The sequence below is a fragment of the Sciurus carolinensis genome, chromosome 9, assembly GCF_902686445.1.
Source record: "Sciurus carolinensis chromosome 9, mSciCar1.2, whole genome shotgun sequence".
Classification (NCBI taxonomy): Eukaryota; Metazoa; Chordata; class Mammalia; order Rodentia; family Sciuridae; genus Sciurus; species Sciurus carolinensis.
Window position 1 is genome coordinate 83,672,927 of NC_062221.1, and position 14,769 is coordinate 83,687,695.

The 14,769-nt window shown below is 36.2% G+C and overlaps 1 protein-coding gene across 6 annotated transcripts in view; it reads right to left on the bottom strand.

Moving 5' to 3' along the window:
* Nucleotides 1–14,769, bottom strand: part of Dzip3 (DAZ interacting zinc finger protein 3) — a 127,299-nt gene that overhangs the window by 82,023 nt on the left and 30,507 nt on the right. The gene's annotated exons all lie outside the window — the stretch shown is intronic.

The following is a 14,769-nucleotide window of genomic DNA, read 5'->3' on the forward strand; positions in this document are numbered from 1 at the left end:
GAATAAATATCTACAGATATTTATATTATACTAATAATACATAGTCACTATAGAAAATTTGGAAGAGACAAATATGGTTTTTAAAAAATCTACAGTACCCAGATATACTCATGTTTATTTCAAAGTAGTCCGATGAATCTCCTTTGTAACTATTTCCTATAAACATTAAAAGCAAGAGGCTGACAACATCAAATCCTACTTCAGAGTAAAAGTATTAATTCTACTTTATTCTTAATTATTTCTCTTCTCCAGTATAGGCAGAATCTTCTTTCCAGTCCTGAATCTGTGGTCAACAGAAATTATGGTAGTAACACCAAAAACCAGGGCAAGCATTTTATACTGAATTAGAGGAAATGATCTAATATGTACTTTGTTTTACACCTCTTTGTTATTTACAAGGATAAAATTAAAGAACTATGTGTTTTCTTTATGCTGATTTCCCAAAGTTGTACCCTCAAACAGTTTAAATTATATTATGCCTTTAATGATATAGATATATAACCTGTGAAAAGTTTAACGTACAAATTGTTTGTATGTGTGTGTGGTGTGTATTACTGAGGATTGAACCCAAGGCCACACACAGGCTAGGCAAGTGCTCTACTACTGAACTACATCCCCAATCCCTAATCGACAATTTTTAAACTTGGTTTCCAGTATATGATACTTTCCTTCTTTTCTCCTAGCTAACTAGATACTGTATTTCAGCCTCCCCAGCAGATGGCCCAATAAACCTCTTTTGCTATCAACATACATTCCCTAAAGTAATTCACTGTAGTATTTTAAAATAGTACTACAAACTGACAGTTTCCAAATTTATTTTTCTAGTCCAAAATTATCACCTGAATTATAGATTCACATATCCAATCATTTACTCAACATTATTGCTTCAATCTGAAAAGGCATATAAAATATAACACTGAAGTTACACCTCTGTCAAACCAGCTAGGTAATTTCAGATCAATCCTCTGGATGAAAATGACTAAAAATGCTAAACAAAATATGAAAATCACTTATCTGAAAGTAATGGGAAGCCATAATGGCAATGAAAATCTCTGAAGCCAACAAGTAGGAGAGGTGGAAGACCCAAAGATATGAGACTGACTTAGAAACACTTTTCTAAAGTAACTGTCATATTCACTTGAGGTTAAGATGCTAGGCAGAGGTCTCAGGAGATATGCAGAGCTAGGGGAAAATTAGAGTGCATGGCTTATCAAGGAGGAGGGACTCTAGTAAACACCCTATCCTTTTGGTTGGATTCTTGTCTGTTTTGATTCTAATAGAAGCAGACTATAATTCAAAGACTTGAATGCAAGTAGTTTATTTGTGAGGTACAGAGAACAATGGTTAGAAAGGGGAGAAGTGATAAGAGAAGGAAAAGCAAGCTTTTAACAAAGCACAATGAATAACGGGGGTTCACACAACAGGGAAACTCTGGACTCTTGAAAAATAAAAACCTAAATATTACCTGATTAAAGGGGAGATGGAAATGGGATATTTATACAATAACTTCTAATACACTGAGCGCTTTGGCAGGAAGGATTACTAGAGACTTCTGAAATGTCAGATGTACAGCATTCTGCAGTTCTAGAACAGAGACCTTGAGGCACAGATGTAGATATTCAAAACTGAGAATTGTCCAGAGCATACTGAAAAGATAAGGTTCCAGGAATATGTGCAATGAACTGACAGCATCTGCCATAAAGGATGTAGAAATAGTTCCTTTCTCATGATAGAGAAGTAAGTTTAAAATTATCCTAATCCCTGGTTGAATTACTTAATCTACAGAGAAGCAAATATGCATTACTAGGAAAGGTTTTTCCTATTTTCTAATTCACAAGAGGTTGTTTGGAACAACCCAGGCAACCATTGCAAGGAGGAGAATTCACTATCATCTTTTCAATTATTATGGAATTTATATTGATGCTTATGTTTATTCGTAATTTGGGTTATTCTCTTTCATTTTTGAATATTCTTATTTGGCACAAATCAGTTTTATTGGTCTTTTCAAAAACTAAGTTTATTGCTCCTTTCTATTTTATGTTTTACGTAATTTTAACTACCTTATTACTTCCTTTTATGTTTAATTTGTTGTTCTTCCATTAATGTCTTGAAGTTTATGCATAGATGACTGATATTCAACCTTGCTTCTTTTTCTAATTCATGAATTGTAAGCTATAAATGGTTCTCATTACACATTTTTAGCTAATAACATTTTAATATATAGTTGTTATTCAGTTCAAAAATTTATTTAACTTCCATTGCAATTTCTTCCTTGACCTATATATACCCCAGATTACAAGCATATATCTTAAGAACATTAGGTTTCCTAGTTTTATATTTTTACTATTATTTCAGGAATAATTGCTAATGTCCTATATATTTTGTAGGAGTTGATTCTTTGAAATTCAATGAGACATGCCTTGTGACTTAGATGGCCAATTGTGGTAAATGTTCTCTATGCACTTTTAAAAAATGTACATTCTGCCACTGTTGGGAGCAGTGTATTGTGTGTGTCTATGTCTCAGTGGAATCAAATTTGCTGTACAACTACATATTTTGTGTCAGCAGTTATTAAAAGAACAATGTTAAACTCTCCCATTGAAACTGACCAAGGTTTCTTTACTATTATCAATTTTATTTAATTATGTATTTATTTTTTATGACATTGGGGGTTGAGCCCAGGGGTGCTTTACCATTGAGCTACATCAAGACCATTTATTTTAAATTTTTAGACAAATTCTCACTAAGTTGCAGAGGCTAGCCTCAAACTTGCAATCCGATTGCCTCAGCCTCTCAAGCAGTGATTAGAGATATGCATCACCATACCCTGCTCAGTGTTTATCACTTTATCATTCATAAAAGTTCTGCGTATATATGTCTATTTCATCTGCAATTTGGGTTCTATTTTCTAGACTTGTCCATGTGCAATATCAAGAACAAGTAACATAATCTTTTAGTTAATAGAGTTTTCTAGTAAGTTTTAATATCTAAGTCAGAAAATTTCTCAGTCCTTCTTCCCCTACAATTCTCTTATAAAATTTTCTTGGTTATTTCACCTCTTATTTCTCATTTGAACTTCAGAATTATCTTTTAGTAACAAGAATAACAAGAAAAAAATATTTTCAAATTTCAATTAGCTGTTATTTATAAATTTTAATTTAGGAAAAACTGAGAACTTTATCACACTGTGTCTCCCTACATGCATATTTTCTACTCAGGTCTCCTTTTTTTACCCTTAATAGAGTTTTAGAAATATTTATTATTTTACTGGGGAGCACTGATTTCTAAACTTAGCTGTGAATAAAAACAATGGAAATGCTTGCTAAACTGCAGATTCCCAGACCTACCCAAGAGATTTTGATTTTTTTACTACTCATATAGGGTTCTGATATTCTTATTTGAAAGGCTTAGGATAAAGTTTAAGAATTACTAGTTTATCTTATATATTTCTTAATTGTTTTTTGGGGTATTTAAACTTCTTTTTATGCTTTTGTAAACAAAAATCTTTCTTCTATTTTTACTTTCTAATTGACTATGATATATAAAGTCTATTGATTTCTGTTTTTGTTGTTTCTTGGTGGTTTCCAAAGGACAGGAGGGGAAAAAAGGAGTCAAGACAGATTCATTCACAGTAAATGATCTCAGTTAAGGTTATAATTACTAATAAAATTGTAGGGATGGTTTCAGAGTTTGAATTTTTAATTATAACAGCATTAATTTATTTCATGGAAATAATTAGTCATTTATTTCCAAGACACCTAAGGTGTACTGCCCCTACTGCCAATTAAGTGCCACAGATAAGAGTATATGATATTTCTTAACTTTGAAAAACTATTAATTCAAGAAACAGTTCCATTACTATACTGGAAGCAAGTACAAAGAGAAACTACATGCAAGATGAAAATCTATGTATTCTTTAGAATATTTATTACACTAATTAATTCAAAAGTTTTGCATATCATTTCTATTTTATATTTTCAAAAAATTTTAGTAAAATATAGGAATGTAAAAGTAGTCTCTTGTCCCAGAGTGTCATAATGGAGGAGGCTGAGAAGATGGCAAAGTAAAGGAAAGCTACATTCCAAGCTATGCCACAGCATGGGGTCAAAGCAGTGGGTGTAGAGGTTCTTAAGAATATGGGGGTTTTCAAGATGGTGGACTAGAGGGTGACTGCACTTCATGTCACTCCAGGACTCAGGATTCAAGAAGAGGAGGTACTGAGAGACTCGGGACCAACTCAGAGCCTCCAGGTGAGTCTCTCCCACTGGGCGACGCGGCCAGACGGGGTGGTAGTCCTGGAAAGCAGGGAATTTTGTGGAGTAGAGTTGCCCAGCAAGACTCCCCCACTGGAGCGATGAACCTGAACAACTGGATCATTGTAGAGGAGGGCCACTCAGCAAGAGAGTCCCTCGCAGGGCCAGGCTCCCCAGCCCAGGCGGTAGTTCCGAACCCCAGGGAATGTGGCAGAGATGGGCTGCACAGCGAGAGACTCACTTCCAAGGCGAGGCTCCCTGGTCCAGGAGGTAGGTCTGGACCCCCAGGAACCTTGCAGAGGAGGGTTGCCCAGCCCAGGCGGTAGTTCTGGACCAAAGAAAACTTCTCGGAGGAGAGCTGCCCAGTGAGACTTCCCCAACAAGGCTTTACTACCAGGGCTGTAGAACCAGAGACACAGGCCCAGAACAGACATGCCCCAGCCTACAGTCTAGTCCCCCTTTGGCTGACCATCAGTCAACAAGTGGAGGCGCATCTTACCACTAGCAGGGAATATACTCGACCTGAAGGCCACCTCCCCTAGAGGGGCAGCTTCCTTGTGGATCACTGTATTATCAAGTTCCTCCAAGACTTCAGTCTACTGAAGGCTAGGAGGGGAGTTATTGGAAATCTACAGGGACACTATAAGTCAATAAAGGAAATCTGCAATATCTCAGAGTTTCACTACTAGACGGGGAGATACCTGACCAATATGAGAAAACATGGGAAGAAACTGTACCAAACAAACCTAGATGTTACATCAATAAAATCCAATGACAGCATGGCAGAAGAAATGTCAGAAAGAGAGTTCAGAATGTACATAATTAAAAAGATCAGAGAAGCAAACAATGAGATGAAAGAACAAATGCAGGCTTTGAATTATCGCACCACTCAACAGTTAAAAGAGCAAATGCGGGAAGCAAAAGATCATTTCGATAAAGAATTAGAGATATTGAAAAAAAAAACAAAGAGAAATTCTTGAAATGAAGGAAACAATAAACCAAATTAAAAACTCCCGTAGAAAGCATAACAAATAGGATAGAACACCTGGAAGACAGAACCTCAGACACTGAAGACAAAATATTTAATCTTGAAAACAAACTTGACCAAACAGAGAAGATGGTAAGAAATCATGAACAGAATCTACAAGAATTATGGGATATCATGAAAAGGCCTACATTAAGAATTATCAGGGATGAGGAAGGTACAGAGAAACAAACCAAAGGAATGAACAATTTATTCAACGAAATAATATCAGAAAATTTCCCAAATCTGAAGAATGAAATGGAAAATCAGTACAAGAGGCTTATAGGACTCCAAATATACAAAATTACAACAGACCCACAATAGGCACATTATAATGAAAATACCTAATATACATAATAAAGACAGAAATTTAAAGGCTGCGAGAGAAAAGAATCAAATTACATTCACAGGAGAAGTAATACGGATATCAGCAGATTTTTCAACCCAGACCCTAAAAGCTAGAAGGACCTGGAACAACATTTTCAAGCTCTGGAAGAAAATGGATGCCAACCAAGAATCTTATACCCAGCAAAACTTACTTTCAGATTTGACAAAATAAAATCCTTCCATGATTAAACAAAAGCTAAAAGAATTTACAAAAAAAAAAGCCGGCACTACAGAACATTCTCAGCAAAATATTCTATAAGTACGAGATGAAAAAATGATGTAAATCAGCAAAGGGAGGAACTACCCTAAAGGAATAACCAAATAAAGGAGAAACCAAGGTATGTCAAAAAACAAAAATGAGCCAAATGACTGGGAATACAAATCATATCTCAATAATAACCCTGAATGTTAATGGCCTGAACTCATCAATCAAAAGACATAGACTGGCAGATTGGATTAAAAGGAAAGATCCAACAATATGCTGCCTGCAAGAGACTCATCTAATAGAAAGAGATACCCACAGACTAAAGGTGAAAGGATAGGGAAAAAAATACCATGCACATGGACTCAGCAAAAAAGTCGGAGTATCTATCCTCATTTCAGATAATGTGTACATTAAGCCAAAATTAGAAGGGATAAAGAAGGAAATTTCATACTACTTAAGGGAAGCATAAATCAGCAAGACATAACAATCATAAATATATATGCCACAAACATTGGCTTATCCATGTATGTCAAACAAATCCTTCTCAATTCCAGAAATCAAATAGACCACAACACAATAATACTAGGTGACTTTTTAACACACCACACTGGACAGATCTTCCAAACAAAAATTGAACAAAGAAACCACAGATCTCAATAACACAATAATTTAGACTTAAGGGACATTTGTAGAATATACAATCCAACAGAGAGCGAATACACTTTCTTCTTAGTAGCACATGGATCCTTCTCTAAAATAGACCATATATTATGCCACAAAGCTACTGTTAGCAAATACAAGAAGATAGAGATACTACCTTGTATTCTATCAGATCATAATGGATTGAAACTAGAAAGAAATGACAATAAAAAACAGAAACTACTCCAATACCTGGAGATTAAATAATATGCTATTAAATGATGAATGGATAACAGAAGACATCAGAGAGGAAATAAAAAAATTCTTCAGATGTAAATGAGAACTAAAAAACATCATATCAAAATTTCTGGGACACTATGAAAGCAGTACTTAGAGGAAAATTTATCTCATGGAGTGCCTTCAATAAAAGAAGAAAAAAAAAAAATCAACGAATTAGTGACCTAACACTACAGCTCAAAGTCCTAGAAAAAGAAGAACAGATCAACACCAAAAGCAGTAGAAGACAGGAAATAGTTAAAAATCAGAGCTGAAATCAATGAAATTGAAACAAAAGAAACAATAGCAAAAATTGACAAAATAAATAGTTGGTTCTTTGAAAAAAATAAACAAAATTATAAACCCTTAGCCACACTAACAAAGGACAGAAAACTCAAATTACTAAAATTCGGAATGAACAAGGAAATATCATGACAGACACGATTGAAATACAAAACATAATTTGACGCTATTTTGAAAATCTCGAAGACATCAACAGGTTTCTAGAGACATATGAATTACCTAAACTGAACCAGGAGGACATACACAATTCAAATAGATCAATTTCAAGTAATGAAATAGAAGAAGTCATCAAAAGCCTACCAACAAAGAAAAGTCCAGGATCAGATGGGTTCTCAGCCGAGTTCTACAAAATCTTTAAAGAAGAGCTCATTCCAATACTTCTCAAAGTATTTCATGAAATACAGGAGGAGGGAAACCTCCCAAACTCATTCTATGAAGCCAATATCACCCTGATACCTAAACCGACAGAGACACATCGAGGAAAGAAAATTTCAGACCAATATCCTTAATGAACATTGATGCAAAAATTCTCAACAAAATCTTAGCAAATTGCATACAAAAATATATTAAAAAGATAGTGCACCACGATCAGGTGGGTTTTATCCCAGGGATGCAAGGTTGGTTCAACATCAGGAAATCAATAAATGTAATTCATCATATCAATTGACTTAAAGTAAAGAATCACATGATTATTTAGATAGATGGAGAAAAAGCATTGATAAAACACAGCATCCCTTCATGCTCAAAACACTAGAAAAAATAGGGATAGTGGGAATGTTCCTTAACATTGTAAAGGCCATCTATGCTAAGCCCATGGCCACTAACATTCTAAATGGTGAAAAACTGAAAGCATTCCCCCTAAAAACTGGAACAAGGCAGGGATGCCCACTTTCAACACTTCTACTCAACAGTGTCCTCGAAACTCTAGCCAGAGCAATTAGACAGACCAAGGAAATTAAAGGGTTACGAATTGGAAAAGAAGAACTCAAACTATCCCTATTTGCTGATGACAAGATTATATATTTAGAGGAACCAGGAAATTCCACCAGAAAACTTTTAGATCTCATAAGTGAATTCAGTAAAGTAGCAGGATACAAGATCAATACTCATAAATTCAACGCACTTTTATACATAAGTGATGAATCTTCAGAAAGAGAAGTTAAGAAAACTACCCCATTCGCAATAGCTTCGAAAAAAATAAAATACTTGGGAATCAAGCTAACAAAAGAGGTGAAAGACCTCTACAATGAGAACTACAGAACACTAAAGAAAGAAATTAAAGAAAACCTTAGAAGATGGAAAGATCTCCCATGTTCATGAATAGGCAGAATTAATATTGTCAAAATGGCCATACTACCAAAAGTGCTATACAAATTCAATGCAATTCCAATTAAAATCCCAATGACATACCTCACGGGAATAGAGCAAGCAATTATGAAATTCATTTCGAAGAATAAGAAACACAGAATAGCTAAAGCAATCCTTAGCAGGAAGAATGAAGCAGGAGGTATCGCAATACCAGAACTTCAACTACACTACAAAGCAATAGTAACAAAAACAGCATGGTATTGGCACCAAAAGAGACAGGTGGATCAATGGTACAGAATAGAGTACATGGACACAAACCCAAATAAATACAATTTTCTCATACTAGACAAAGGGGCCAAAAATATGCAATGGAGAAAAGATAGCCTCTTCAACAAATGTTGCTGGGAAACTGGAAATCCATATGCAACAGAATGAAACTAAACCCCTATCTCTCACCCTGTACAAAACTCAACTCAAAATGGATCAAGGACCTTGAAATCACACCAGAGACCCTGCATCTTATAGAAGGAAAAGCAGGTTCAAATCTTCAACATGTCAGCTTAGGATCAGACTTCCTTAACAGGACTCCCATAGCACAAGAAATAAAAGCAAGAATCAATAACTGGAATAGATTCAAACTAAATAGCTACCTCTCAGTAAAGGAAACTATCAGCAATGCAAACAGAGAACCTACAGAGTGGGAGAAAATCTTTGCCACTTATACTTCAGAGAGAGCACTAATTTCCAGAATCTATAAAGAACTCAAAAAACTCTACACCAAGAATACAAATAATCCAATCAACAAATGGGCTAAGGAAATGAACGGACACTTCACCGAAGAAGATCTACAAGCAATCAACAGATATATGAAAAAATGTTCAACATCTTTAGTAATAAGAGAAATGCAAATCAAAGCCACCCTAGGATTACATCTCACCCAATTAGAATGGTGATTATCAAGAATACTAGCAACAATAGGTGTTGGTGAGGATGTGGAGAAAAAGGTACACTCATACATTGCTGGTGGGGCTGCAGATTAGTGTAGCCACTCTGGAAAGCAGTACGGAGATTCCTTAGAAAACTTGGAATGGAACCACCATTGGACCCAGCTCTCCCAGTCCTTGGCCTATACCCAAAGGACTTAAAAATCAGCATACTACAGAGATACAGCCACAACAATGTTCACAGCCACTCAATTCACAATAGCCAGATTGTGGAACCAAATTAGATGCCCTTCAGCTGATAAATGGATACAGAAACTGTGGTATATATATACAATGGAATACTACTCAGCCATAAAAAATAATAAAATTATGGCATTTGCAGGCAAATGGATGAAACTGGAGAATATCATGCTAAGTGAGATATGCCAATCTCAAAAAACCAAAGGACAAATGATCTCGCTGATAAGCGGAAGACGACACATAATGGGGAGTGGGAGGGGGGGCAAGAATGGAGGAAGGAGGGACTGTATAGAAGGATAAGAGGGGGTGGGAGGAGTCGGGGGCAGAAAAAATATAACAGAATGAATCAAAAACTATTACCCTAGGTAAATGTATAATTACACAAATGGTATGCCTCTACTTCATGTACAGAGAAACAAGATGTACCCCATTTGTTCATGATAAAATAAATAAATAATTAAAAAAAAAAAAAAAAAAGAATACATGGAACTAACCCAGAGGCTACTGGTGCAGATTTACCACAGACAGAGGAAGAGAGGGCATAGTCTCGGTAGGAAGAAACCTGAGATAAGAAATGCTGCCTAACCTTAACAGAGTCAGAGGCTACAATGCATACAGGTGTTTGAAAATCATGCTGTGTATCTCAACTGGCTGTGGAGAGCTGAGGTGGGGGCCATCTTGGGGCAAGTGTGGTGCACAATACTGGCAATTGTGGGACCCAGGAGATCAGAGGGGAAAAAAAACCAAAACAACAAAAAACCAGTCACAACATCCCAGCAGCACCTATTGAGGAACCTAGGCTGGGCTTCCTAAAACATGAGAGAAACAGTCATGGAGTAGACAACACCCAGGGGCATTCAAGTCAGAAGCATGAAAGACACCCAGAGAGGATTCTAACTAGCCTCTCCTTTGCACTGGGTGACTTATGTGACCAGTTGAAGCAGGCCACGAATCTCAATGGGTAGGGATGAATACACTCAGGAACTAAGCTCAGGAAGGCTGTGATCTTGAGCAGCAGTGAGTGGAGACTTGGTACCCCTGACCCATAACTGGATTTTGTGTGAGGGACAGGTCAATCTAGTAACTCCAAAAAAGGTTCTATCCCACGAAGCCTAATTAGACCTCCTAGTATCCTGCTGGAACTGCACCAAACAGGTCAAAATGCCAACCAACAGTATAATGGACAAAATGCCAACAAACAAATGCCAAAAAAATGCCTAACCCATCCCACCTCTACTGATAAGAAGAGAAGCTGAGTCTCATATCAAACAGTTTTAACTCTTACGCCACTCCAACTGGCAGCTCATAGAGTAACACAAAAACAGGAGGGGATTAATCTTCACCCCTTGCTCTATCAGTATAAAATTTAAGAATTGGAAAAAAAGACTACAGGACATAAATAAGTGTCCACCCAATCTGGTCAACTATTTTCACCAACTCAGTGGAGAGAGTCCCTCATTCTTCACCAAGGTTTTGGATTTTTAAAAAATTATTTTATTTTTTTTCTTTCTGCATGTGAATATGAGAGAGACAGAGGGTGTGCATGCACGTGAATTATGTATTTGTAGACGAGTTCAGAATAATATACACATACATGTATTTTTCTTTTTCTCTCATTCTTAGTGTTTATTAAAAATAATTATTTTTTCCTAGCATTGTCTTTAGAGGGTTCAGGTTTTTTTCAACTGTATATTTTAGTTTGGTTTGGTATTATTTTCAGTTGTTTAATTTTTTGTTGTTGCTGTTTATCTTTCTCTGTTCTCCTGCCAACAGTCAAATTCTATGTTCTCTGTCCTTTGTTTTAAATTTTTACTTATTTTTTATTTTTACAGACTGCATTTTGATTTACTGTGCACAAATGGGGTACATCATTTTGTTTCTAGGGTTTTGCACAATGCAGATTCATACCACTCGTGTAATCATACATGTACATAGGGTAATGATGTCTCTCTCATTCTACCATTTTTCATATCCCCCTCCTCCCTCTCATTTCTCTCTACATAATCTAAAGTTCCTCCATTCTTCTTTCACTCCCACACCCCAATCCCCATTATCTATCATCATCCACTTATCAGGGAAAACATATGGCCTTTGGTTTTTTTGGGGATTGGCTTATTTCACTTAGCATGATGTTTTCCAATTCCATTCATTTATGTGCAAATGCCATAATATTTTTTTTTAATTTTTTTTTATTGTAAACAAATGGGATACATGTTGTTTCTCTGTCTGTACATGGCGTAAAGGCATACCATTTGTGTAATCATAAACTTACATAGGGTAATGTTGTTTGATTCATTCTGCCATTTTTTCCCTTCCCCCCCTCCCCTCCCACCCCTCCCCTCCATCTATACAGTCCTTCCTTCCTCCATTCCTGCCCACCTCCCTAAACCCAACTCCAACCCCAACACTAACCCCTCCCACCCCCCATTATGTGTCATCATCCACTTATTAGCGATATCATTCTTCCTTTGGTTTTTTGAGATTGGCTTATCTCACTTAGCATATTCTCCAGTTTCATCCATTTGCCTGCAAATGCCATAATTTTATCATTCTTTATGGCTGAGTAATATTCCATTGTATATATATACCACAGTTTCTTTATCCATTCATCAATTGAAGGACATCTAGGTTGGTTCCACAATCTGGTTATTGTGAACTGAGCAGCTATGAACATTGATGTGGCTGTATCTCTGTAATATGCTGATTTTAAGTCCTTTGGGTATAGGCCAAGGAGTGGGATAGCTGGGTCAAATGGTGGTTCCATTCCAAGTTTTCTAAGGAATCTCCACACTGCTTTCCAGAGTGGCTGCACTAATTTGCAGCCCCACCAGCAATGTAAGAGTGTACCTTTCTCCCCACATCCTCGCCAACACCTGTTGTTGCTTGTATTCTTGATAATCGCCATTCTAGTTGGGGTGAGATGGAATCTTAGGGTGGTTTTGATTTGCATTTCTCTTATTACTAGAGATGTTGAACATTTTTCCATATGTTTGTTGATTGCTTGTATATCTTCTTCTGTGAAGTGTCTATTCATTTCTTTAGCCCATTTGTCAATTGGATTATTTACATTCTTGGTGTAGAGTTTTTTGAGTTCTTTATAGATTCTGGAGATTAGCGCTCTATCTGAAGTATGATTGGCAAAGATTTTCTCCCACTCTGCAGGCTCTTTCTTCGCATTGCTGATAGTTTCCTTTGCTGAGAGAAACTTTTTAGTTTGAATCTATCCCAGTTATTAATTCTTGCTTTTATTTCTTGTGCTATGGGAGTCCTGTTGAGGAAGTCTGGTCCTAAACCGACATGTTGAAGCTCTGGACCTACTTTTTCTTCTATAAGATGCAAGGTCTCTGGTCTGATTCCGAGATCCTTAATCCATTTTGAGTTTAGTTTCGTGCATGGTGAGAGATATGGGTTTAGTTTCATTCTGTTGCATATGGATTTCCAATTCTCCCAGCACCATTTGTTGAAGAGGCTATCTTTTCTCCATTGCATATTTTTGGCCCCTTTGTCTAGTATGAGAAAATTGTATTTATTTGGGTTTGTGTCCGTGTCCTCTATTCTGTACCATTGATCCACCTTTCTATTTTGGTACCAATACCATGCTGTTTTTGTTACTATTGCTTTGTAGTAAAGTTGAAGATCTGGTATTGCGATACCCCCTGCTTCACTCTTTCTGCCAAGGATTGCTTTAGCTATTCTAGGTTTTTTATTCTTCCAGATGAATTTCATAATTGCTTGCTCTATTTCTGTAAGGTACATCATTGGGATTTTAATTGGAATTGCATTGAATCTGTATAGCACTTTTGGTAGTATGGCCATTTTGACAATATTAATTCTTCCTATCCAAGAACATGGGAGATCTTTCCATCTTCTAAGGTTTTCTTTAATTTCTTTCTTTAGTGTTCTGTAGTTCTCATTGTAGAGGTCTTTCACCTCTTTTGTGAGATTGATTCCCAAATACTTTATTTTTTTCGAAGCTATTGTGAATGGGGTAGTTTTCCTAATTTCTCTTTCTGAAGATTCATCGCTTATGTATAAAAATGCCTTAGATTTATGTGCACTGATCTTATATCCCGCTACTTTACTGAATTCACTTATGAGATCTAAAAGTTTTCTGGTGGAATTTCCTGGTTCCTCTAAGTATACCATCATATCATCAGCAAATAGGGATAAAATAAACAAAATTGATAAACCTTTAGCCACACTAACAAAGAGAAGACGAGAGAAAACCCAAATCACTAAAATTCGGAATGAACAAGGAAATATCACAACAGACACGACTGAAATACAAAACATAATTAGAAGCTATTTTGAAAATCTATACTCCAACAAAATAGAAAATTTCGAAGACATCAACAGGTTTCTAGAGACATATGAATTGCCTAAACTGAACGAGGAGGACATACACAATTTAAATAGACCAATTTCAAGTAATGAAATAGAAGAAGTCATCAAAAGCCTACCAACAAAGAAAAGTCCAGGACCAGATGGGTTCTCAGCCGAGTTCTACAAAACTTTTAAAGAAGAGCTCATTCCAATACTTCTCAAAGTATTCCAGAAAATAGAAGAGGAGGGAACCCTCCCAAACTCATTCTATGAAGCCAATATTACCCTGATTCCTAAACCAGACAGAGACACATCAAGGAAAGAAAATTTCAGACCAATATCCTTAATGAACATCGATGCAAAAATTCTAAACAAAATTTTAGCAAATCGCATACAAAAACATATTAAAAAGATAGTGCACCATGATCAAGTGGGTTTCATCCCAGGGATGCAAGGTTGGTTCAACATCAGGAAATCAATAAATGTCATTCACCATATCAATAGACTTAAAGTCAAGAATCACATGATTATTTCGATAGATGCAGAAAGAGCATTTGATAAAATACAACACCCCTTCATGCTCAAAACACTAGAAAAAATAGGGATAGTGGGAACATTCCTTAACATTGTAAAGGCCATCTACGCTAAACCCATGGCTAATATCATTCTAAATGGTGAAAAACTGAAAGCATTCCCTCTAAAAACTGGAACAAGGCAGGGATGCCCTCTTTCACCACTTCTATTCAAAATCGTCCTTGAAACTCTAGCCAGAGCAATTAGACAGACCAAAGAAATTAAAGGGATACGAATAGGAAAAGAAGAACTCAAATGCCATAATATTATTCGTCTTTATGGCTCAATAATATT